Below are 26,178 nucleotides of genomic sequence, written 5' to 3' on the forward strand. Positions count from 1 at the left end.
TACAGGTTGTGAAGCACTCAACTTAAAGGCAACTAATTGTAAGCTAAGGCAAAAAGATGAGTTTTAAGTTTGGATTTAAAGAACTCAACAGACTCTGATTGTCTGATGGCAGCAGACAGGTTATTCCAAAAAAAAATGGAGCCCGATAGGAAAAGGTCCTGCCACCAGCTGACTTCTTTTTAACTTTGGGTACACACAGGAGCCCTGTATTTTGAGAACTAAGAGCTTGAGATGGCATGTAAGGTTTAATGAGATCAGACAGGTAAGATGGGGCAAGCCCATTTAGGATTTTATAAGTCAGCAGAAGCACCTTGTATTTTGATCTAACATGGATAGGAATCCAATGAAGGGAGGCAAGAACTGGTGTAATATGGTCAAATTTCTTAGTTTTAGTTAGGATTCTAGCAGCAGCATTCTGAACCATCTGAAGACTTTTAGCACTAGAATGTGGCAGACCTGAGAACAGAACATTACAGTAATCAAGTCTGGAGGAAACACATCCATGTATTAGAGTCTCTGCGTCAGCCATGGAGAGAAAAGACCGAATTTTAGCTATGTTACGTAAGTGAAAAAGGCAGTCTTGGGGATTTCTTTAATGTACTTATCAAAGGAAAGGCTGGGATCAAACGTAACACCAAGATTTTTGGCTGCCACACTTTGTGAAACCACAGAGTTGTTGATTGTTATCGTTACTTGATCAAATTGGTGTCTGTGTCTAGCAGGGCCAATGACTAGCATCTCAGTTTTATCTGAATTTAAAAGCAGAAAGTTAAGTGACATCCAGTTTTTCACAGTAGCCAAGCAGGCCTCTAAGTTAGTGATTTGAGTATGATCATCAGCCCTTATAGGCACATACAGCTGAGTATCATCAGCATAGCAATGGAAATTTATTCCATAACTGCGTATAATTTGGCCAAGAGGTGTAATGTAAAGAGAGAAAAGTAGAGGGCCAAGAACTGAGGCCTGAGGCACACCATATTTAACGTCAGAAAATTTTGATATAATATTATTATAGCAAACACAATGCGTTCTTCCGGATAAGTAGGACTTAAGCCAAGAGAGAGCTAAGCCAGAGACACCAAAATTAAAATTTATTCTATCTAAAAGTATACAGTGATCAATGGTGTCAAAGGCTGCACTGAGGTCCAGTAGTAGAAGCACAGAAGTGGAATCAGTGTCGATCGCCAGTAGAAGATCATTTACCACTCTGGTCAGAGCAGTTTCAGTGGAGTGACAGGGCCTGAAAGCTGACTGAAAAGGTTCGTATAGATGGTTTTCTTTTATATGGGTCGAAAGTTGTTGATAAACAACTCTCTAGTACTTTAGAGAAGAACGGAAGATTAGAGACTGGTCGATACTTATTAAGAGACCCTGGATCAAGGTGCAGTTTTTTAAGTAGAGGTTTAACCACAGCTGTCTTAAGACTGCTGGGAACAATGACAGTAGTGAGAGATAAATTAACGATGTCTAGCATTGTAGGTCCAAGAAAAGGCCAGAGGTCTTTAAAAAGTTTTGCTGGTAAGGGATCAAGTAGGCAAGCAGTTGGTTTAGAAGCTGACATGAACTTAGTCAAAGTATCAAGAGAGATAGTCTCAAAAGCTGTAATAACTGGAACTGTCAGTGACTCATTGTGTAGATATGAATTTAGTATGACAGGATCTGCAGGAGTAGATGGAGCTGAAGATCTAATTTTGTTTAAGATCTCATCAACCTTATTGCAGAAAAAATCTAGAAATTCATGGGCTGTGAATGGTGAGCAGCTAATAGACGACTGCTTTTTAGTAAGTTTAGATACAGTGTCAAAGAGAAATCTGGGGTTATGTTTATTAATATTGATTAAGTGAGAGAGATACGATGTTTTTGCAGTAGATAAAGCACGCTTGTATTTCAATAAATACTCGTGCCACGATAGGTAGAAAGCTTCCAATTTGGATTTTTGCCATTTACGTTCCAGTCTCCTGCAGGTCCGCTTAAGAGCACGTCTCATCATTAAACCAGGGTGTAGGCCTCTTTGGTCGCCTAGCTCTGGTAGTGAGAGGTGCAACTGAATCGAGGAGACTAGAGAGGGCCACATTTAAGTCACTAGTGAAATTTTCAACAGAGTCATTTACCACAGTTAAAGGAGCCAAGACTTCAGGCAGCTGCTGGCCAAATGCAGCTACAGTGGAGGGACCGATATGGCGAGTGGCAATTACATCTGTGCTGACATTAACTGGACAGGCCAATAATGCTTCACATTTGATGAGAAAATGATCAGACACAGCAGATGTGGTTGGTAAGACATTCAGATCAGAAACGGCTATTCCTTTAGATAAAACCAAATCAAGGGTGTTACCACTGCAATGAGTCGACTCTTGAACAAACAGTGAACCCAAAAGTATCAACTAGTGCCAGAAAGGCTTTACTTAGAGGATCAGCAGCCTTATTCAGATGAATATTGAAATCACCCAGAATTAGAATCTCATCAGAGTGAGTAACAAGGCCTGAGACAAATTTTCCAAATTCTTCAAGAAATAGCGAGTAACAGCCAGGAGGCCGATAGAGTATCACAATTTGGACTGAGCCAAGTCTATTCATGGCTCAGGGAGGTGGACCAAGAATAAGAGACTCAAAAGACTGGAATTTAGATTCAAGTCTAGAAGTCAGATTGAAAATAGATTTATATATTAAGGCAACACCCCCACCTTGTTTTTTTGCCCGAGCTACATGGGCATAAGTATAGTCAGGTGGGGAAGCTTCATTTAAGGGAAGGACAATATTTGGTTTCAGCCATGTTTCACATAACCCAGTCATATCAAAACTATGTTCAAGAATCAGATCATTTATTAGTAAGGCTTTGGTAGACAGTGATCTGATATTTATGAAACCAAATTTAAGCATCTTGTGGAAGTGATCAGTAGTAGGCAGAGCTTTAGAGCTACCAATAGGTGAAAGATTAATTGGAATTAGACACCTTGTTGAGAGTTTTGGCCACCAACGCTTTGGACGATATGTGTTCACAATCTTGATAATATTAGCTGTTTGGTTTTGTAGATTATTAGGTACTTTGTCGCACATTTCACCACTACCAGTGGTAGGAATAATTACTAGATTATTGTGATTCACACATTTAGGAGAGGAGAGCTTGGGAGCAATACAGCAGGGGATGGAGACAGTCTCAATGTTATAGACCAAGCTGTCAGTCTGATAATCTACACTATGATAAATTCCCTGACAAATGATATTAATTAAACTACTTGACTCTACATGCGCACTAGATTTAAACCTAGCAGGCTCTCTAATCACCTGCAACCTGCTGAATGATAAGTCCCTAGTGTCAAACTAAACGTAAACAGCTATCTATATTGCTAGACAAAAGAGCGGCGCCGTCCCCAGTAGGGTGAATGCCGTCCGCTTTCAGCAGGTAAGGGCGGCCCCAGAAAGAAGGCCAGTTATCAACGAAGCCGAATCCCTGCTCATTACAGTAATGAGCCAGCCAGCGGTTCATTGAGGTGAGCCTACTTTACATCTCATCAGTACCCCTCACAGGTAAGGGACCAGAGACAATTAATTGATGCCGACACATCTTTCTAGCAAACTCAAGCATTCTGACTAGGCTGGCTTTTGTGATCTCTGATTGCTTCATCCTAGCATTATTGGTGCCGACATGAATAACAATGTTGCTGAAAGTAGTGGTGCTATGTGCCTGTGTTCCCTGACTCTCCCTCCGTGATGCCAGCACCCTAAGATTAGCCTCTATGTCGGAGACTCTGGCCCCGGGTAAACAGTGAACCAAGGCTGGCGAAGCTAATCTAACATTGCGGGTAATGGAGTCTCCTATCACTAGCGTGCGTTGGTTTACTCTGTCGGCAGAAGTGGGAGAAGCACGCTGGCTGGTAGGACTACCAACAGGGCTGGTGAGTGGAGAAAACCGGTTTGCAGTCGGGAGAGGTGACTGCAGACCAGGCCACACGACCGATGGCTTGCTCTTTTGAGCCTTCCCACGCCGGTAAACAGAGACAAACTCCAAACAACTGCCGACAAAGCTGAGCTAGTGCTAACAATAGCAGGCCTGCTGTCAGGCCCGGGGCTACTGAGCTAGTGCTAACAATAGCAGGTCTGCTGTCAGGCCCGGGGCTACTGAGCTAGTGCTAACAATAGCAGGTCTGCTGTCAGGCCCGGGGCTACTGAGCTAGTGCTAAAAATAGCAGGTCTGCTGTCAGGCCCGGGGCTACTGAGCTAGTGCTAACAATAGCAGGCCTGCTGTCAGGCCCGGAGCTACTGAGCTAGTGCTAACAATAGCAGGTCTGCTGTCAGGCCCGGGGCTACTGAGCTAGTGCTAACAATAGCAGGCCTGCTGTTCAGGCCCGGGGCTAAGGCTATCTGCAGTGCCCGTCACATCTAACGTAATCCTAGCCGAAGGCAGCTGCTGTAACTGACGTACACGTCTCTCTAGTAGAGACAGCCTGCCTGTAACTACGGAGCAGTCACCACAAACCATCGTTTTAACGAGGCTGCTTTGACTGCGAATGTTATATAACTAACTGGTAAGCTAGGCTAAGCTCAAAGCTAGTAACAAACTGGCAACAAGAAGCTACCTGCTAAACACAAGATTCGTATAAGAAAGAAACTAGAGAATCCAGCGATAAGTGAACTAAACACAGAAAATAGCTAAATCAGAACAAAATGAGGAGGTTAAGGCAGAATATGAAGAACTAGTAAAATTAAAATAAAAGTTGTCGATCTCATGAAGCCGCTGCTCACAAAGGCGGAAGCTGAAATCAGCTGGCAGTGTCTTGTCATGCTATTGTGTGCTGTTGAGCCTCATTGTATGGAGAGTGTAGTGATTGTACTCGTGTCTACGTACTTCACATACAGGGAGCAGTATTATAAGCAGATGCGTGGGTTTGCTATGGATTCTCACTCTCACCTGTAGTGGCCAACTTGTATATGGAGGAAGTGGAAAAGAGGCTCTGATGTCCTATCCAGGGACACCACATAGCCATTGGTTCAGATTTGTGGACGACGCCTGGGTTAAAATTAAATCTCAGGATGTAGCACATTTCACCGACCACATTAACTCTGTGGACAACCACATCAAGTTCACCAGGGAGGGTGTTAGAAATAATAATAATAATCATAATACATTTTATTTTTGGGCGCCTTTCAGAGTACTCAAGGACACCTTACAGAACACAGTAAAAAACAAGCAGCACTGTATCAGACAGCAAAAAATCAAAACAAAGCAGGGTAGACAATAAAAAGTTAACACAACGGATAAGTATAAAATCATCATCTGCACAAAACTCAATAAAGTGTGGATCAGACTGAATTTGCCAGTTTGAAAATGTACGTTTTAAGATGGAATTTGAAGGTTGAAAGAGAGTCAGTGTTGCGAATTTCTTGTGGTAGAGAGTTCCATAGATGGGAGGCAGAATGAATGAAGGCTCTAGTCCCCATGGTAGTCAAGTGGGCCGATGGTGTAATAAGTTGGAGAGCAGAAGAGGATCTGAGAGTGCGGGAGGGTGTGTGGATATGAAGGAGTTTGGAAAGGTATGAAGGAGCTAAGTTATTAAGGGCCTTAAAGGTGAGGAGCAGGATCTTGAAGTCAATATGGTATTTAACAGGGAGCCATGGAGTTGCTGAAGAACAGGAGTGATATGATCTATGGGAGGCGTTCTGGTAATGATATGGGCAGCTGAATTCTGGACCAATTGAAGCTTATGAAGACACTTGAGGGGAAGACCAAAGAGAATAGAATTACAGTAGTCAATATGGGCTGTAACCAGGGTGTGAGTGAGTATGGCTGTGCTTTTAGGTGTAAGTGACGGCTGAAGATGATTAATATTGCGTAGGTGGAAGTATGCAGACCGAGTAACATTGTTGATGTGGGCTTCAAAAGATAATGTGCTGTCCAGGATGACACCCAGACTTTTAACCTGAGGCAAACTATAGAATTGTCAGTAGTAAGAGAAAAACTATCAGTTTTGGCCAAAGTAAATTTAGTGCCAACCAGGAAGACCTCAGTTTTATCACTAGTAAGTTTGAGGAAGTGGTATGAAAACCAGGATTTAATTTCTAGTAAGCAGTTAGAAGGGGAAGTGGGCGGAAGAGTGGAGGTAGGTTTGGTGGATATATAAAGCTGGGTGTCATCTGCGTAGCAGTGAAATTGAATTCCAAATTTCCTGAAAATTTGGCCAAGAGGTAAAAGGTAAATAATAAATAGGAGGGGTCCCAATACAGAGCCCTGGGGAACACCGGTAGTAACAGGAAAGGAGTGAGATCTCACATTTTTAAGTTGGACAAACTGAGTGTGGCCAGAGAGATATGATTTAAACCAGTCAAGGGGGGTACCAGTTATTCCAATGGAAGCTAATCTCTCTAGGAGGATGTTTTGTGAGATGGTATCAAAGGCTGCACTCAGATCAAGGTGGACAAGTATGGTTAAGAGCCCAGAGTCATCTGACATCAAAAGATCATTAGTGATTTTCACCAAGGCTGTGTCCATACTGTTCATGGAGCGAAAACCAGACTGGAATTGTTCAAACAGATTGTTGTTCATCAAGTGAGCATGTACCTGAGATGTGACTGTTCTTTCAAGTGTTTTAGAAAGAAATGTTAAATTTGAGATTCGGTGAAAATTATTCAAATTGTTGGGGTGTGCACCAGGTTTCTTGAGTATTGGAGTTATTGCAGCTGTTTTGAGAGATGAGGGAACAAGACCAGAGGTAAGGGAGGAATGTATGATATCAGTTATTAAAGAGGATAGAGAAGGTAGACAGGCACTGTTCAATGAATGTGTTCTTGCGAATGTGTTCTGGTGAATGTGTTTAGATGAATGTGTTGAGACAAATTGTTAAGTTAACTGTTCAGATAAATTTGTTCTAGTGAATGTGTTCAGATGAATATGCTCAAAAAATGTGTTGAGACAAATTTGTTGAGTGTTCAGATGAATGTGTTCTGGTGAATGTGTTTAGACAAATTTATTAAGTTGACTGTTCAGATGAAGGTGTTCTGGTGAATGTGTTCTCAGATGAATGTGTTTAAACAAATTTATTAAGTTGACTGTTCAGATGAATGTGTTCAGATGAATGTGTTCTCAGATGAATGTGTTTAGACGAATTTGTTAAATTGACTGTTCAGATGAATGTGTTCTAGTGAATGTGTTTAGACACATTTGTTAAGTTTACTGTTCAGATGAATGTGTTCTGGTGAATGTGTTCAGATGAATATGTTCTAGTGAATGTGTTTAGATAAATTTGTTAAGTTGACTGTTCAGATGAATGTGTTCTGGTGAATGTGTTTAAACAAATGTGTTAAGTTGACTGTTCAGATGAATGTGTTCAGATGAATGTGTTGTAGTGAATGTGTTCTAGTGAATGTTTTTAGATAAATTTGCTAAGTTTACTGTTCAGATGAATGTGTTCTGGTGAATGTGTTCTAATGAATGTGTTTAGACAAATTTGTTAAGTTGACTTTTCAGATGAATGTGTTCTGGTGAATGTGGATTTACCTTTTGATGCTGTTGCAGAAAGCAGTATGAAAAGAAAAAAAATGCCTATGTCGAATGTTGTTTATTGAGCCGTATGCAGAGCAAGTGATACAACATCATTTTCAAATCTGTTGGAACAGTAGGCAAACTAATGGCTCAAGGGTAGCAGGAATGTTACATTGTATATATGATATTACCAATCCTTATCATAATAACAGAGGTCAAAGCAACAGGTCAGTAATCATTAAGGCTAGAGACAGGTGTTTTCTTAGTTACAGGCACTATTGAAGTTTTCTTTCAACACAATGGAACTACACATGATGACAGGAACAGGTTAAAAATATCTGTAAAAGCCTGAGATGGCTGAGTGTAACATGTCTTGAGGACGTGAGAGGGGATGTCGTCTGGGCCAGCAGCTTTACGAGCCTTAACCCTTTTAGAAGTTTTACCCACATCAGCCTCTGTCACCTTTAGATCGACTTCATCAGGTGGGCACTGTGCTGTTGTCACTGCATCCAAGTTGTGAGCTTCAAAGCAGGCATAAAAGTTGTTAAGCTCATCCAGGAGAGAGGCAGAGGCGTTTATAGGCACACTGGGTTTAGATTTATAAGTCTGTATTCAACTGCAGCCCCCGCCACATGGGCTGCAAGTCACAGTCACTGTAGCCATTTTACAGTTTCTCCCTATATTGTCTTTTAGCAGCTGTGATGGCTCTCCTTAAGTCATACCTGGATTTATGTAGCACTGCTTGTTCCCGGATTTAAAAGCAGCGGTACAATCCCTCAACCTCAGGCGAATGTCATTGTTAATCCAGGGCTTCTGGTTGGGATCGGAGTGAATAGTCCGTACTGGGATGCAGTTACCACACAGAATCTAACATAGCCAGTGACTGATTCAGTGTACTCATCCAAACTCGAGGCTGAATCCTTTAAGTATCCCTCCACTAAAAAATATTTTTTCTTATGTTTGTGTCCCCTAAATTGTCTGGCCTTCAATACACTGACTTGTATCTGTGCAAAATTTGTCATTAGAGTGGTTATTTCACATTCCTCAAATATGGGCATAGGTTGTTGATTACTCAACCATAACACAACTCTGTATAGTAGTGACATACCTGTTGTGCATACATGATGACCTCCAGTGTCCTGTTGTTGTTCCATTTATTTCTGCTGTTTTTTTTACGTTTTTGTGTGAGTGATGACTGCAAGTGCTACAAGCTGCTGTGTACCGGAGTCATATTCCTCACGTGCATACGCACACTTGGCCAATAAAGTTGATTCTGATTCTGGAGGAGGAGCTTTCTGCAATTCTTTAAAATTTGAGATTCAAAAGTACCCTGCTCAAACTAGACTTGGTACTTCACAAATCCAAAAGTCAATCACTGTCTAATATGCAAATGTTGGGCGGACAAAGAAACCTGAAACCTCCTTGGCAGAGCGGACTATTCAGTACAGAGAATGAGTTTGCACTAGCATATTGGAAGTTTTTCAGGGGCGGCGTAGTGGTTAGTGCGGTCGCCTCACAACAAGAAGGTCCTGGGTTCAAGCCCTGGGGTGGTCCAACCTTGGGGGTCGTCCTGGGTTGTCCTGTGTGTGGAGTTTGCATGTTCTCCCCGTGTCTGCGTGAGTTTCCTCCGGGTGTTCTGGTTTCCTCCCACAGTCCAAAAACATTTAGGTCAGGTGAATCGGCCGTATAAAATTGTCCCTAGCTGTGAATGTAGTATGTTGGCCCTGTGATGGCCTGGCGGCCTGTCCAGGGTGTCTCCCTGCCTGCTGTCCAATGATTGCTGGTATAGGCTCCAGCATCCCCACGACCCTGAGAGCAGGATTAAGTGGTTTGGATAATGGATGGATGAATGGAAGACGTTTTTCAGAAAACATGGCAGAGTGTGCAGTTTTTGGATGTAAACCGGATCCTGGAGCTTCCTCCAGTATCTACCAAAAACCCCACTATACTCCTCAAATGGTTGGAGTTTATTTACAGAAGTCGGGCTCACATACGCACAAACATGGGGGGACTGCATATCTGCAGTACTCATTTTGATGAGTGTTTCCATAACAAAGTGCAAAAGTCACTGGCTTTGCACAAGAAATTAGTTTTGAAGTCTGATTCTTTGCCGACCATCATGGGACTGCGACAGCGAGTGGGAGTCATTGTGTAAGTTTTGTATTTCTTTTACTCAACCAACAGTCAAAGGAAAAGGTTCTGCATGTAACATATTTCCTTTGTGACTAATTAGTAGCATTAACTACATTAGATTTTTGCTAGCTGCTGCTAGTTGTTTGGTAATAGTCATATTTTAAACCATGTCATTAACATTTCAAAATTCAGCCATATGAAACGATGACATTATTGTAATGTTGATCTAGTGCAACAATTTGGTAATAACATTGCATTTCTAGTATTGTGCTAAGTTACCATTCTCCTTGTAGCAGTACGCTTATCTTTTGCTGGAGACTTTCTATGGTGCTCAAAGCGTTTCTGCCAAACGCCGCATCCGAGTGTTTATCTCAGAATCAGAATCACATTTATTGGCCATGTAGGTTTGCACTACTTGGACTTTGACTCTGCTTTTGTGGCTCTCTCAGTGTACTTAACATAGAATAACAACACTACAACACAACAATCTTCACATGTAAACAAAGACTGACTATACAGGTGAAATTAGAGGTGATAAAGTACAGTGGTGCAGAGAATATATCAGAAATGCTGAAATACATGTTAGCAGGTTACTTACATACTTGCCTGAGGTGGATGGACATGACAGAGTGTACCAGTATACATACAATGTACAGTACAGTGTGTACAGTACAGTATGCACAGTACAGTGTATACAACATGTACAGTACAGTATATACAGTGCTGTATGTACAGTAAAGTATATACAACATGTACAGTACAGTATATACAGTGCAGTATTTACAGTGTATACAACAGGTAAGTACAGTATATACAGTGCGGTATGTACAGTACAGTATATACAACATGTACAGTACAGTATATACAGTGCAGTATATACAACATGTAAGTACAGTATATACAGTGCAGTATGTACAGTGCAGTGTATACAAAATGTACAGTACAGTATATACAACATGTACAGTACAGTATATACAACATGGTTGGATTTATTTGACAGTGTTAAGTGCTCATTTGAATGACAGCCTGCAGAAAGATACTGTTTATATCTGGTTGTTTTGGGGTACAGTGCTCTGTAGCGCCTACCAGAGGGGAGGAGTTGGAACAGGGTGTGATGGGTCTGCAGTGATGCTATCTGCCCGTTTCCTGAGTCTGGAGGTGTATAAGTCCTGAATGGACGGCAGGTCATCACCAATGAATTTCTCTGCAGACCTACCTGTCCGTTGTGGTCTGTCCCTGTCCTGTTTGGTGGCCGATCCAGACCAGACAGTGATGGATGTGCAGAGGACAGACTGGATCATTGCAGTGTAGAACTGAATCAACAGTTCCTGAGGCAGGTTGAATTTCTTAAGCTGGTGGAGAAAGTACATCCTCTGCTGGGCTTTTTTGATTATAGTGTCTATGTTGGATGCCCACCTTAGGTTCTGGGAGATTGTGGGACCCAGAAATCTGTAGGCTTTCACCACAGACACTGTGGTGTTGAGTTTGCAGGGGCAGTGTTGGGCGAGGTCTTTCTGAAGTCCACTGTCATCTCCACTGTTTTGAGCGTGTTCAGCTCCAGGTTGTTATGATCACACCAGAGAACCAGCTGATCAACCTTCCATCTATATGCAGACTCCTCACCATCCCGGATAAGGCCCATGATGGTTGTGTCATCCACAAACTTCACGAGTTTAACGGACGGGTCACCTGAGGAGCAGTCATTTGTGTAGAGGGAGAAGAGTAGAGGGGAGAGCACACATCCCTGGGGGGCACCAGGCTGATTGTCTGGGTGCTGGATGTGATTTTTCCCCAGCCTCACCAGCTGCCTCCTGTCTGTTCAGTTGTTTTTTAAAAAAATCTGTTTATTGGGTTTTGCATTTTTTAACATGACACAAACAAACAATCATGCATATGCATCCCCTCCCTCCCATCCCCAGAGCAGAGATAAACAGGAAACAAGAAGGGGGGTGTTGACATTAAAAGACCATCAAGTACAAAATAGGTAGTGGGAAAGGTCAGAATACAAAAGCAAAACAAACAAAAATGAAGCTGCAAGCAGCTATACAGTGTATTGGAATGTAGACACCTCCCCCTCCCCCACTGCATGTTGTGCACATGATATGCACGGCGAGACAGTTATATATATTAAGTTATGTTCTTTGCCATTTAGCTCTGACAGCTGATGATTGCTTATGGCATGAAACAGGTTTGTACTGTCTCAAAGAATTTACTTGACTCACTGGTTTATTTTGCTCCTTATTTGTCGAGCATGTTCCCTACCGTTGAGTTTTTGTTTTATATATATATATATATATATATATATATATATATATATGTATGTATATATGTGTATATATATGTATATACACACACACACAGATGCAGGAAAAAAAAACTTTTACTACATAGCAGTACAAGCCTGTTTCATGTGTGGCGCACTCAATCAGCTGCTGATATGATTCAACAAAGAAAACACACAGTACACATATCCCTGCATCACACCCCTGATTTTGGTGGACAGCCCCCCCCCCATTAGATGATACACATGTGACATTTATTAGATGTTGTTTTTTTTTTCTAATATATTTTAACTGCCTGCCCTTCCAACTGTGCCCCAACATCACCCCACTATATGATTTACATAAACTACCTTGTTATATATCCTTACCCCATCGGTTGTAATGTTTTCTACCCCACCATAGGTTGCCGTGCATTGTAACTACCTACCCCATTGGTTGTTATAGTTTAAATGTTTACTCCTCTGATTGGTTGCTGTCCACCGAAATTAGGGGTGTGATGTGGGGCAATGTGTCCTGTGTGTTTTCTTTGTTGAATCACATTAGCAGCTGATGAGTGCACAACACACAAAACAGGCTTGTAGTGCTATGTATTAAAAGTTTTTTTCCTACATCTGTATTGTTATATATATACACTACCGTTCAAAAGTTTGGGATCACCCAAACAATTTTGTGTTTTCCATGAAAAGTCACACTTATTCACCACCATATGTTGTGAAATGAATAGAAAATAGAGTCAAGACATTGACAAGGTTAGAAATAATGATTTGTATTTGAAATAAGATTTTTTTTACATCAAACTTTGCTTTCGTCAAAGAATCCTCCATTTGCAGCAATTACAGCATTGCAGACCTTTGGCATTCTAGCTGTTAATTTGTTGAGGTAATCTGGAGAAATTGCACCCCACGCTTCCAGAAGCAGCTCCCACAAGTTGGATTGGTTGGATGGGCACTTCTTTGAGCAGATTGAGTTTCTGGAGCATCACATTTGTGGGGTCAATTAAACGCTCAAAATGGCCAGAAAAAGAGAACTTTCATCTGAAACTCGACAGTCTATTCTTGTTCTTAGAAATGAAGGCTATTCCATGCGAGAAATTGCTAAGAAATTGAAGATTTCCTACACCGGTGTGTACTACTCCCTTCAGAGGACAGCACAAACAGGCTCTAACAGGTACTATTTAATGAAGATGCCAGTTGGGGACCTGTGAGGCGTCTGTTTCTCAAACTAGAGACTCTAATGTACTTATCTTCTTGCTCAGTTGTGCAACGCGGCCTCCCACTTCTTTTTCTACTCTGGTTAGAGCCTGTTTGTGCTGTCCTCTGAAGGGAGTAGTACACACCGGTGTAGGAAATCTTCAATTTCTTAGCAATTTCTCGCATGGAATAGCCTTCATTTCTAAGAACAAGAATAGACTGCCGAGTTTCAGATGAAAGTTCTCTTTTTCTGGCCATTTTGAGCGTTTAATTGACCCCACAAATGTGATGCTCCAGAAACTCAATCTGCTCAAAGAAGTGCCCATCCAACCAATCCAACTTGTGGGAGCTGCTTCTGGAAGCGTGGGGTGCAATTTCTCCAGATTACCTCAACAAATTAACAGCTAGAATGCCAAAGGTCTACAATGCTGTAATTGCTGCAAATGGAGGATTCTTTGACGAAAGCAAAGTTTGATGTAAAAAAAATCTTATTTCAAATACAAATCATTATTTCTAACCTTGTCAATGTCTTGACTCTATTTTCTATTCATTTCACAACATATGGTGGTGAATAAGTGTGACTTTTCATGGAAAACACAAAATTGTTTGGGTGATCCCAAACTTTTGAACGGTAGTGTATGTGTGTGTGTGTGTGTGTGTGTGTATGTGTGTGTGTGTGTGTGTATATATCTATATCTACATATATATATGTGTGTGTATATGTGTGTATAATTATAACAGGGATACAGGAAAAAAAAGTTTTAATGCATTGTAGTATAAGCCTGTTTCGTGCGTTTCACACTCATCAGCTGCTTAGAATTTAAGCCAGTGATTCAAGTATATTTTTTATGAGACAGTACAAGCCTGTTTCATGCCATAAGCAATCATCAGTGTTCGGAATAGTGGATAACTTAGTGGATACTGTAACATTAGTTAACGTTACTTACCTCAAAAGATGTTGTGTCCTCAAAATGCCTTGGTGTCTGGGATGAAGCCAGGAATCTTCCAGTGTGCATGTGTGTGCGAGCATGCACGCGTACAGTGGGTGGGGCTGACCGACTAGAAGTGAGAGATGCTTTGCTTTGCAACAGTGCAAAACACATTAGAGGTATTTAGTTATTATGAGAAGTGTAAATATATTTGCGGTTCATTATGAAACTTTGGCAGGACTGTCTATATAGTGTTCTGGTTGCCTTACTTTGTTTTGATTGTCATGGTTACAGCATGTATACTGTGTTCTGGTTGTCATGGTAACACCATCTATACTGCGTTCTGATTATCATGGTTACAGTATCTGCTGTGTTCTGATTGTCACAGTAACAGCATCTATACTGTGTTCTGGTTATCATGGTTACAGTATATATTGTGTTCTGGTTGTCATGGTTACAGCATCTGCTGTGTTCTGATTGTCACAGTAATGGCATCTATACTGTGTCCTGGTTGTCATGGTTATAATATCTGCTGTGTTCTGATTGTCACAGTAACAGCATCTATATTGTGTTCTGGTTGTCATGATTACAGGTGTGTTGCTGTGTGATGCTGGCTCTGATCCACATTGCCCATGGAGGATTCTGAGCACAGGCATCAGCTGTGCACCACCACACACACCATTCTACCATGGAGCCACCAGCCAGGTAAGACACAGCGTACACACAACCCTGACACAAGTGTACAATAGACCCTAGTGTTTCGTTTGTTTTCCCTCCGATTCTGATTCTGATTCCATTTGGGGGTTGGGGTAGGAGGCTGGGTACGTGGAAGGCAAGTGAGCATCCTTTCAAAATCCATTTCGTAGAAATTTTACGCAGGATCAGATGGGGTGGGAGTGTTCGCCTGTCTTTTTTTTTTCTCCTACATTCACTTAACAGTGGCATGCCGCCGCTTCTAAAATACCCATATACCACTGCTGGAAACAAATGGTAAACACATCCAGATGTGTTGCTGCGTAGACCCACTTCTGTGATAAAAATCATGAATAGCTGATCACCTGCCCTTTTGAAAATAGTGCAAAAAGAAAATGTGAGAGAGGCATCCGTACCCATCTCTTTGTTTTTCACTAGTACAGTCGGTTCCCAGGTAAACTGAGGCAGGCAGCTGCAGCAGTGCAATAACGGACCGCTCTCATGTAGAGATGAAACGGTGACGGGTTTCACGGTAGACCATGGTAAATTTCCCCATGGTTAATATTACTGTTTCAGATTTTAATTATCATTAAAATCGTGTTTGATTACCGCACTTTGAAAAAACTCATGGTTAATACTGTCCAGCATCACCCAAAGTTACTCTCCCAGACACGGGGGTTCTTCTTCTTATTCAGTGTTTATTGGGAGTCAAACCAGCTTAGAGGGGCATCTGCATGCAGCGTGCAGTATGGGTTTGTTTTGTGTCAATGGAAACATGGTGAACGGCGGGGCCAGCGCTCCGGCGGAGGTTTTTCAGCCTGCCATGAAGTGTGGCCCTTGTGTTCATTTAAACCTGCACTTGGGAAACTTTTCATGAAGAAACCTCTTCTGTAGCAAGCTTACTCACAGAGCTGGGCGGAGCAACAGAAACCCTCCCAACAGAAACCTCTTCTTTAGCAAGCTTACTCACAGAGCTGGGCGGAGCAACAGAAACCCTCCCAACAGAAACGTCTTCTATAGCAAGCTTACTCACAGAGCTGGGCGGAGCAACAGAAACTGCTTCTTTAGCAAGCCTACTCACAGAGCTGGGCTGAGCAACAGAAACTGCTTCTTTAGCAAGCTTACTCACAGAGCTGGGCTGAGCAACAGAAACCTTACCAACAGAAACCTCTTCTTTAGCAAGCTTACTCACAGAGCTGGGCTGAGCAACAGAAACCCTACCAACAGAAACCTCTTCTTTAGCAAGCTTACTCACAGAGCTGGGCTGAACAACAGAAACCCTACCAACAGAAACCTCTTCTTTAGCAAGCTTACTCACAGAGCTGAGCGGAGCAACAGAAACCCTCCCAAGAGAAACCTCTTCTTTAGCAAGCTTACTCACAGAGCTGGGCGGAGCAACAGAAACCCTCCCAACAGAAACGTCTTCTATAGCAAGCTTACTCACAGAGCTGGGCTGAGCAACAGAAACTGCTTCTTTAGCAAGCTTACTCACAGAGCTGGGCTGAGCAACAGAAACCCTCCCAACAGAAACCTCTTCTTTAGCAAGCTTACTCACAGAGCTGGGAGGAGCAACAGAAACCCTCCCAACAGAAACCTCTTCTTTAGCAAGCTTACTCACAGAGCTGGGCGGAGCAACAGAAACCCTCCCAACAGAAACCTCGTCTTTAGCAAGCTTACTCACAGAGCTGGGCGGAGCAACAGAAACCCTCCCAACAGAAACGTCTTCTATAGCAAGCTTACTCACAGAGCTGGGCGGAGCAACAGAAACTGCTTCTTTAGCAAGCTTACTCACAGAGCTGGGCTGAGCAACAGAAACTGCTTCTTTAGCAAGCTTACTCAGAGCTGGGCTGAGCAACAGAAACCCTTCCAACAGAAAACTCTTCTTTAGCAAGCTTACTCATAGAGCTGGGCTGAGCAACAGAAACCCTACCAACAGAAACCTCTTCTTTAGCAAGCTTACTCACAGAGCTGGGCGGAGCAACAGAAACCCTCCCAACAGAAACGTCTTCTATAGCCAGCTTACTCATAGAGCTGGGCTGAGCAACAGAAACCCTCCCAACAGAAACGTCTTCTATAGCAAGCTTACTCACAGAGCTGGGCTGAGCAACAGAAACCCTACCAACAGAAACCTCTTCTTTAGCAAGCTTACTCACAGAGCTGGGCTGAACAACAGAAACCCTACCAACAGAAACCTCTTCTTTAGCAAGCTTACTCACAGAGCTGAGCGGAGCAACAGAAACCCTCCCAACAGAAACCTCTTCTTTAGCAAGCTTACTCACAGAGCTGGGCGGAGCAACAGAAACCCTCCCAACAGAAACCTCTTCTTTAGCAAGCTTACTCACAGAGCTGGGCGGAGCAACAGAAACCCTCCCAACAGAAACCTCGTCTTTAGCAAGCTTACTCACAGAGCTGGGCGGAGCAACAGAAACCCTCCCAACAGAAACGTCTTCTATAGCAAGCTTACTCACAGAGCTGGGCGGAGCAACAGAAACTGCTTCTTTAGCAAGCTTACTCACAGAGCTGGGCTGAGCAACAGAAACTGCTTCTTTAGCAAGCTTACTCAGAGCTGGGCTGAGCAACAGAAACCCTTCCAACAGAAAACTCTTCTTTAGCAAGCTTACTCATAGAGCTGGGCTGAGCAACAGAAACCCTACCAACAGAAACCTCTTCTTTAGCAAGCTTACTCACAGAGCTGGGCGGAGCAACAGAAACCCTCCCAACAGAAACGTCTTCTATAGCCAGCTTACTCATAGAGCTGGGCTGAGCAACAGAAACCCTCCCAACAGAAACGTCTTCTATAGCAAGCTTACTCACAGAGCTGGGCTGAGCAACAGAAACCCTACCAACAGAAACCTCTTCTTTAGCAAGCTTACTCATAGAGCTGGGCTGAACAACAGAAACCCTACCAACAGAAACCTCTTCTTTAGCAAGCTTACTCACAGAGGTGAGCGGAGCAACAGAAACCCTCCCAACAGAAACTGCTTCTTTAGCAAGCTTACTCACAGAGCTGGGCTGAGCAACAGAAACCCTCCCAACAGAAACCTCTTCTTTAGCAAGCTTACTCACAGAGCTGGGCGGAGCAACAGAAACCCTCCCAAGAGAAACCTCTTCTTTAGCAAGCTTACTCATAGAGCTGGGCTGAGCAACAGAAACCCTACCAACAGAAACCTCTTCTTTAGCAAGCTTACTCACAGAGCTGGGCGGAGCAACAGAAACCCTCCCAACAGAAACCTCTTCTTTAGCAAGCTTACTCACAGAGCTGGGCTGAGCAACAGAAAACCCTCCTAACAGCGGTGATGAAACAGTGACATTGCCCTGAAGAGCATTTCTGGTAAGCACGACCAGTGGTGCGGAGTCTGTAGGTCACAGACATTGTTAGTGGAGCAAAGAAGTGAAGAAGTGTCTTTTTGGTTGCTGCTTTCTTTTCTGGAATCAGGAACAGTTTATTGTCATCATTTTCATATACTTGCCTACACAAAAGAGACAAAATTTAGTTTCTTCCAGCCCACAGCAGTGCAACACAAAAGACAAAAACACATAGCCAAAACCTCCCAAAAACACCACCACCATCTCGCCTCTCCGAGGTCGTCTCTCAGGACGCCCCAATAGGGTTTGTTTAACGCATGGGGTGCTACTCCACATGCAGTTCTGTGGTTCTCCGCTAACTGGAGATGTTGTGCCTTTCCATTGTGAAGATGTGTTGGTCATATGCAAAGCCACTCTGTCCCCTGTCCACAACGCCAGTCTATGGATGAAAGCCACACTGTCCCCCGGTCCATAACACCAGTCTATGGATGAAAGCCACGCTGTCCCCCGGTCCATAACACCAGTCTATGGATGAAAGCCACACTGTCCCCCGGTCCATAACACCAGTCTATGGATGAAAGTCACGCTGTCCTCCGGTCCATAACACCAGTCTATGGATGAAAGCCACATTTTCCCCCTGGTCCATAACACCAGCCTATGGATGAAAGCCACACTGTCCCCCGGTCCATAACACCAGTCTATGGATGAAAGCCACACTGTCCCCCGGTCCATAACACCAGTCTATGGATGAAAGCCACACTGTACCCCGGTCTATAACACCAGTCTATGGATGAAAGCCACATTTTCCCCCTGGTCCATAACACCAGTCTATGGATGAAAGCCACGCTGTCCCCCGGTCCATAACACCAGTCTATGGATGAAAGCCACACTTTCCCCCCGGTCCATAACACCAGTCTATGGATGAAAGCCACGCTGTCCCCCGGTCCATAACACCAGTCTATGGATGAAAGCCACGCTGTCCCCCGGTCCATAACACCAGTCTATGGATGAAAGCCACACTGTCCCCCGGTCCATAACACCAGTCTATGGATGAAAGTCACGCTGTCCCCCGGTCCATAACACCAGTCTATGGATGAAAGCCACGCTGTCCCCCGGTCCATAACACCAGTCTATGGATGAAAGCCACACTGTCCCCCGGTCCATAACACCAGTCTATGGATGAAAGTCACGCTGTCCTCCGGTCCATAACACCCATCTATGGATGAAAGCCACAATGTCCCCCGGTCCATAACACCAGTCTAGGGATGAAAGCCACGATGTCCCCCCGGTCCATAACACCAGTCTATGGATGAAAGCCACGATGTCCCCCAGTCCATAACACCAGTCTATGGATGAAAGCCACGCTGTCCCCCGGTCCATAACACCAGTCTATGGATGAAAGCCACGATGTCCCCCCGGTCCATAACACCAGTCTATGGATGAAAGCCACGATGTCCCCCAGTCCATAACACCAGTCTATGGATGAAAGCCACGCTGTCCCCCGGTCCATAACACCAGTCTATGGATGAAAGCCACGATGTCCCCCCGGTCCATAACACCAGTCTATGGATGAAAGCCACGATGTCCCCCAGTCCATAACACCAGTCTATGGATGAAAGCCACGCTGTCCCCCGGTCCATAACACCAGTCTATGGATGAAAGCCACGATGTCCCCCCGGTCCATAACACCAGTCTATGGATGAAAGCCACGATGTCCCCCGGTCCATAACACCCGTCTATGGATGAATGCAGCTAGGACTGCTGCTGCCCATGGGAGGAGCAGGATATATAATGGAGGTTTACTCCTCTAGAGCCGCCGTGTTCTGCTCTGTTTTCTCCTGACAACATTAACAGGATTACCACGAGGAGGGTGTGGCTCTTCACCATGCACGGACGGTCACTTATCATGGAGAGGCTGTATTTTGTGCTTCACACAATGCTGGGGTGTATGGAGACCAGTCTAGAACGCCACGAAAAGCCGTCTAGGAAAGGTACTACTCCTGTACTTACCCTTAACCCCAAAACCTGGCACCATCAAAAACATACAAAACCAGAGAGAACAAAGTAAAAAAAAAAACAACAAAAAAAAAACACAGATTTGCAACACAATTAAAAAAAATTCACTGTCCAAGAGAAGGAACGCCAGCCAGGGTGACTGTCGGAACTGCTGGTCTGCATGGGCTGGCAACTAGTTTAGCCTGCCCCACACCGTGTCTTGTCAGACCGCCCTCGGTGTTTCCTCTTCAGGCACAGCTCCGGTCAGGGCCATGGTCTTTGGGCCCACAGGATGCAGTGGATCAGGCTCCTGCAGCCGATCCAGCGCCAGCTCTCCCAGCCAGACACCTTCGACACAACTCCCCCGCACGCCACACGAGGACACAAATGCAGACGCACACAAAAACACTGCACAGTCAACGCTAGGCGATGCCGCTGCCAGACCGCCCTCGGTGTTATCTTGGTGTTATGATAACTGCCAGTCTGCACAGGCTAGCAGCTAGCTTATCCTGCCCCGCTCTCCCAGCCATGAAACGGAATAGGCGATCACAGACATGAATCCTTGTAAAAAAAAGTTCTTCGCACGATGACACAAACACAGAGGTAGACGTGGACAAAGACACCGCGAGCTTGTGCTGCCATCTTGGATATTAATGTTAGATATTAAGTAGATCTTAATGTGCACAAAGTGCAGTTACCTCCCATTGCCACATGGTGCCATCTTCTTTTTTTTAGTTTTATTGAGATTTACAAAAAAATACACCTTGTCATCAGAGCATTCACAAAGAATAAAAGTACACATTCCCTTTACAAACACACACCACAAAAAAGGGACCGTTGACCCATTGCTAAACACCACAACAACGCACAAAAACCAAGAAAACAAACAACACAACCATAAACAAACGACAAAAAAAAAACCCATCACTCAACCAACAATAAACCATATCAGTGGGAGACACCAATAAACCGTGTCATTAGTAGACACCAGTAAACCGTGTCAGTAGTAGACACCAGTAAACCGTGTCATTAGTAGACACCAGTAAACAGTGTCAGTAGTAGACACCAGTAAACCGTGTCATTAGTAGACACCAGTAAACCATGTCAGTAGTAGACACCAGTAAACCGTGTCACTAGTAGACACCAGTAAACTGTGTCACTAGTAGACACCAGTAAACCGTGTCATTAGTAGACACCAGTAAACCGTGTCATTAGTAGACACCAGTAAACCGTGTCAGTAGTAGACACCAGTAAACCGTGTCAGCAGTAGACACCAGTAAACCGTGTCAGTAGTAGACACCAGTAAACCGTGTCAGTAGTAGACACCAATAAGCCGTGTCATTAGTAGACACCAGTAAACCGTGTCAGTAGTAGACACCAGTAAACCGTGTCACTAGTAGACACCAGTAAACCGTGTCAGTAGTAGACACCAGTAAACCGTGTCAGTAGTAGACACCAATAAGCCGTGTCAGTAGTAGACACCAATAAGCCGTGTCACTAGTAGACACCAGTAAACCGTGTCAGTAGTAGACACCAGTAAACCGTGTCATTAGTAGACACCAGTAAACCGTGTCACTAGTAGACACCAGTAAACCGTGTCAGTAGTAGACACCAGTAAACCGTGTCAGTAGTAGACACCAATAAGCCGTGTCACTAGTAGACACCAGTAAACCGTGTCATTAGTAGACACCAGTAAACCGTGTCATTAGTAGACACCAGTAAACCGTGTCAGTAGTAGACGCCAGTAAACCGTGTCAGCAGTAGACAGACACCAATAAGCCGTGTCAGTAGTAGACACCAGTAAACCGTGTCACTAGTAGACACCAGTAAACCGTGTCAGCAGTAGACACCAGTAAACCGTGTCATTAGTAGACACCAGTAAACCGTGTCAGTAGTAGACACCAGTAAACCGTGTCACTAGTAGACACCAGTAAACCGTGTCAGTAGTAGACACCAGTAAACCGTGTCAGTAGTAGACACCAATAAGCCGTGTCAGTAGTAGACACCAGTAAACCGTGTCAGTAGTAGACACCAGTAAACCGTGTCAGTAGTAGACACCAGTAAACCGTGTCACTAGTAGACACCAGTAAACCGTGTCAGCAGTAGACACCAGTAAACCGTGTCATTAGTAGACACCAGTAAACCGTGTCACTAGTAGACACCAGTAAACCGTGTCAGTAGTAGACACCAGTAAACCGTGTCAGTAGTAGACACCAATAAGCCGTGTCAGTAGTAGACACCAGTAAACCGTGTCAGTAGTAGACACCAGTAAACCGTGTCAGTAGTAGACACCAGTAAACCGTGTCACTAGTAGACACCAGTAAACCGTGTCAGTAGTAGACACCAGTAAACCGTGTCAGTAGTAGACACCAATAAGCCGTGTCAGTAGTAGACACCAGTAAACCGTGTCGCTAGTAGACACCAGTAAACCGTGTCAGCAGTAGACACCAGTAAACCGTGTCACTAGTAGACACCAGTAAACCGTGTCGCTAGTAGACACCAGTAAACCGTGTCAGCAGTAGACACCAGTAAACCGTGTCAGTAGTAGACACCAGTAAACCGTGTCAGTAGTAGACACCAGTAAACCCTCTCAGCAGTAGACACCAGTAAACCGTGTCACTAGTAGACACCAATAAGCCGTGTCAGCAGTAGACACCAGTAAACCATGTCACTAGTAGACACCAGTAAACCGTGTCAGTAGTAGACACCAGTAAACCGTGTCAGCAGTAGACACCAGTAAACCGTGTCAGCAGTAGACACCAGTAAACCGTGTCACTAGTAGACACCAGTAAACCCTGTCAGCAGTAGACACCAGTAAACCGTGTCACTAGTAGACACCAATAAGCCGTGTCAGCAGTAGACACCAGTAAGCCGTGTCAGTAGTAGACACCAGTAAACCGTGTCAGTAGTAGACACCAATAAACCGTGTCAGTAGTAGACACCAGTAAACCGTGTCACTAGTAGACACCAGTAAACCGTGTCAGTAGTAGACACCAGTAAACCGTGTCATTAGTAGACACCAGTAAACCGTGTCACTAGTAGACCCCAATAAACCGTGTCAGTAGTAGACACCAATAAGCCGTGTCACTAGTAGACACCAGTAAACCGTGTCAGTAGTAGACACCAGTAAACCGTGTCACTAGTAGACACCAGTAAACCGTGTCACTAGTAGACACCAGTAAACCGTGTCAGTAGTAGACACCAGTAAACCGTGTCAGTAGTAGACACCAGTAAACCGTGTCACTAGTAGACACCAGTAAACCGTGTCAGCAGTAGACACCAGTAAACCGTGTCAGTAGTAGACACCAGTAAACCGTGTCAGTAGTAGACACCAATAAGCCGTGTCAGTAGTAGACACCAGTAAACCGTGTCACTAGTAGACACCAGTAAACCGTGTCAGCAGTAGACACCAGTAAACCGTGTCACTAGTAGACACCAGTAAACCGTGTCAGTAGTAGACACCAGTAAACCGTGTCACTAGTAGACACCAGTAAACCGTGTCACTAGTAGACACCAATAAGCCATGTCAGTAGTAGACACCAGTAAACCGTGTCACTAGTAGACACCAGTAAACCGTGTCACTAGTAGACACCAATAAGCCATGTCACTAGTAGACACCAGTAAACCGTGTCAGTAGTAGACACCAATAAGCCGTGTCACTAGTAGACACCAGTAAACCGTGTCACTAGTAGACACCAGTAAACCGTGTCACTAGTAGACACCAATAAGCCATGTCAGTAGTAGACACCAATAAGCCATGTCAGTAGTAGACACCAGTAAACCGTGTCACTAGTAGACACCAATAAGCCATGTCAGTAGTAGACACCAGTAAACCGTGTCACTAGTAGACACCAGTAAACCGTGTCACTAGTAGACACCAATAAGCCATGTCAGTAGTAGACACTAATAGTCAGTGCAGCAGCACATCACCCACGTCACAACAACCTCCATATTAATGCCCCTCTAAACCACAAGCGCTGCCTCCATCAGGGATGCACTGGAAATTCATTTTCTGAACAAACTGAAAGAGTGGACTCCACATTTATTGGAGGAGCCACTTAATGAAAATCAGATTTTTTTTCCAATCTCAGAAGGTAGAGGATGTGTCTTGTCCAGTGGGTCTGAGAGGGAACTCCAGTTGATTTCACCTAGTCAAGATTCATCTTCTAGCCGACGGTGGCAAAAGCCAGAACATCTTTTTTGGATTTAGAGAGGGAAGGCGATGGGGTGGAGACCCCAAACAAAGCAAACACATGGTGCCATCTTTAATGTTAAAGTGTGACTTCTCCCCCAGAGCAGCTGAGGGGGTGGGGGTGGGGGGATGGATGTGTGAAGCAAGAGTAGCTGTGGAGATTCGCAAGAAGGGCCTGGTGTACGCCCAGAGTCGCCGCCGCCGCATACTGCCGTGGTCCCCTCCACCGGCCCGCCATCCTTCATGGCATCAGCCACCAACCTGCTAAGACAGGACATGCATGTGCTGTAGATTGAAGGGAGAGGGGGGTTGCCCACCTCTGATAAGTCTTTAACATTCTTTTTCTTTTTTTTAAGATATTTCATGACATCTAGAAGTCCCAGTTGGTGGACTCTGTCAGCCTTAAGCGGTTCAGGGCTGATTTAAACAGATGGCGCGTCTAACCATTTTCAACCCATGAGTGCCGATGTTTTTGTTTTGTTTTTAAATTTGGTGAGAAGTGTCAGTATTAACACCAGCACTGACCTGTTTCATCAGCGTACATTCATTGTTTAGTTCATAGCTCAAACACGTGTTGAGGCGTTGAGTTCCTCTTTCTTATAAACATTTAGTATGGTTTCATGTTTATACACGGTGTTGGCTATGTTATTGTTTTAATGTTTATGCAAACAAAACGCGAAGTGCTGCTGATTTTATTTGTGGTTTTCAATGTAAAACTTTGTGAAATGATTTCATTATGTATATCAGTACTTTTTGAACATGTTCTGCCCATTTTCATAATGCCGCGATAATGCTGATAACCATGATAGTTTTGGTCACTATAATTGTGATATGACATTTTCATACCATTTCATCTCCTCTCTCGTAATGCCTGACTCATTTCCGGCTGAAGATTGAATTCACTTCAACTCCTCAGATTCATTCCGAGAAATTGTACCTCAAAAACGGACAAACATTTCCGGTAACACGGGCAACCTGCCAGCAGTCTCATAGTCCCTAGAATGAGAGGATGTAGGGGGGCTCTTCAGTTGAGCGCACCTCACTTTTCTTATAATGTTGCATGAAACAGGCTACAACTGAGAAGAACAAATTTGGGGTGAGTAACATCCCTTCACACACCCGTCCCCCTCTATGAGGAGATTAACCCTTGACCTGGGGCTGTAGGCAGAGCTGGCCAATCTGATGGCTTCCTGGTTGGTAATTGCAGGCTCTGATTCGGTCATTGGAGCTGTCCACTGATGTGATTTATAACCAAAGGACTAGTAAGCAGGAAAAGCACTGATTGCACTGGGCCTGTACACACTGCTGGAGTTTGTTGTGTGTGTGTGTGTGTGTGTGTGTGTGTGTGTGCGTGCGTGTGTGTGCACGTGTGTGTGTGTGTGTGTGTGTGTGTGTGGCTTTGTACCCTCTTCTCATCACATTGGATGACTTTTCTAAATTTCTTTTTTTGGGCTCTTAGCTTGTGAAATACCTTTGGGCTATTAGGGAATGTATTATGGGCTACAGAAATGTGCAACTAGTATTGACTGTCTGCCAGCTGGGGCAGAGATCTGTTTAAAAGATTAATTTCTGTCAAGAATTTTCCAGAGTCATTTGACAATTAATGGTAAGATTACTGCACAAGTCTAAAGAAAAATTCACTTGATTGAAGAAAATTGAGTGAATCTATCTCAAGCATTAGCTTGTAGGTAAACCCTAATGGTAAGTCTGTACATCAGATGACAAGACACCCTCAGACAATGAGGAGAGAAAATCACTCCCAGGGCGACATCATAGAGCTCTATATACAGCAGTGATGTCATGAAGCTCTATATACAGCAGTGATGTCATAAAGCTGTGTATACAGCAGTGATGTCATGAAGCTGTGTATACAGCAGTGGTGATGTCATAGAGCTCTATATACAGCAGTGATGTCATGAAGCTGTGTATACAGCAGTGATGTCATGAAGCTCTATATACAGCAGTGGTGATGTCATAAAGC

General features: G+C 43.9%; 1 long non-coding RNA gene across 1 annotated transcript in view; it reads left to right on the forward strand.

Annotated features, from left to right (window-relative positions):
* The window catches only part of LOC130123184 (uncharacterized), a 123,412-nt gene that overhangs the window by 38,602 nt on the left and 58,632 nt on the right, over window positions 1–26,178 (forward strand). The window contains exon 2 of the long non-coding RNA XR_008811285.1: window positions 14,604–14,716. This is a non-coding gene — a long non-coding RNA (uncharacterized LOC130123184). The remainder of the gene's footprint in view (window positions 1–14,603; window positions 14,717–26,178) is intronic.

The sequence above is a fragment of the Lampris incognitus genome, chromosome 13 (assembly GCF_029633865.1).
Source record: "Lampris incognitus isolate fLamInc1 chromosome 13, fLamInc1.hap2, whole genome shotgun sequence".
Classification (NCBI taxonomy): domain Eukaryota; kingdom Metazoa; phylum Chordata; class Actinopteri; order Lampriformes; family Lampridae; genus Lampris; species Lampris incognitus.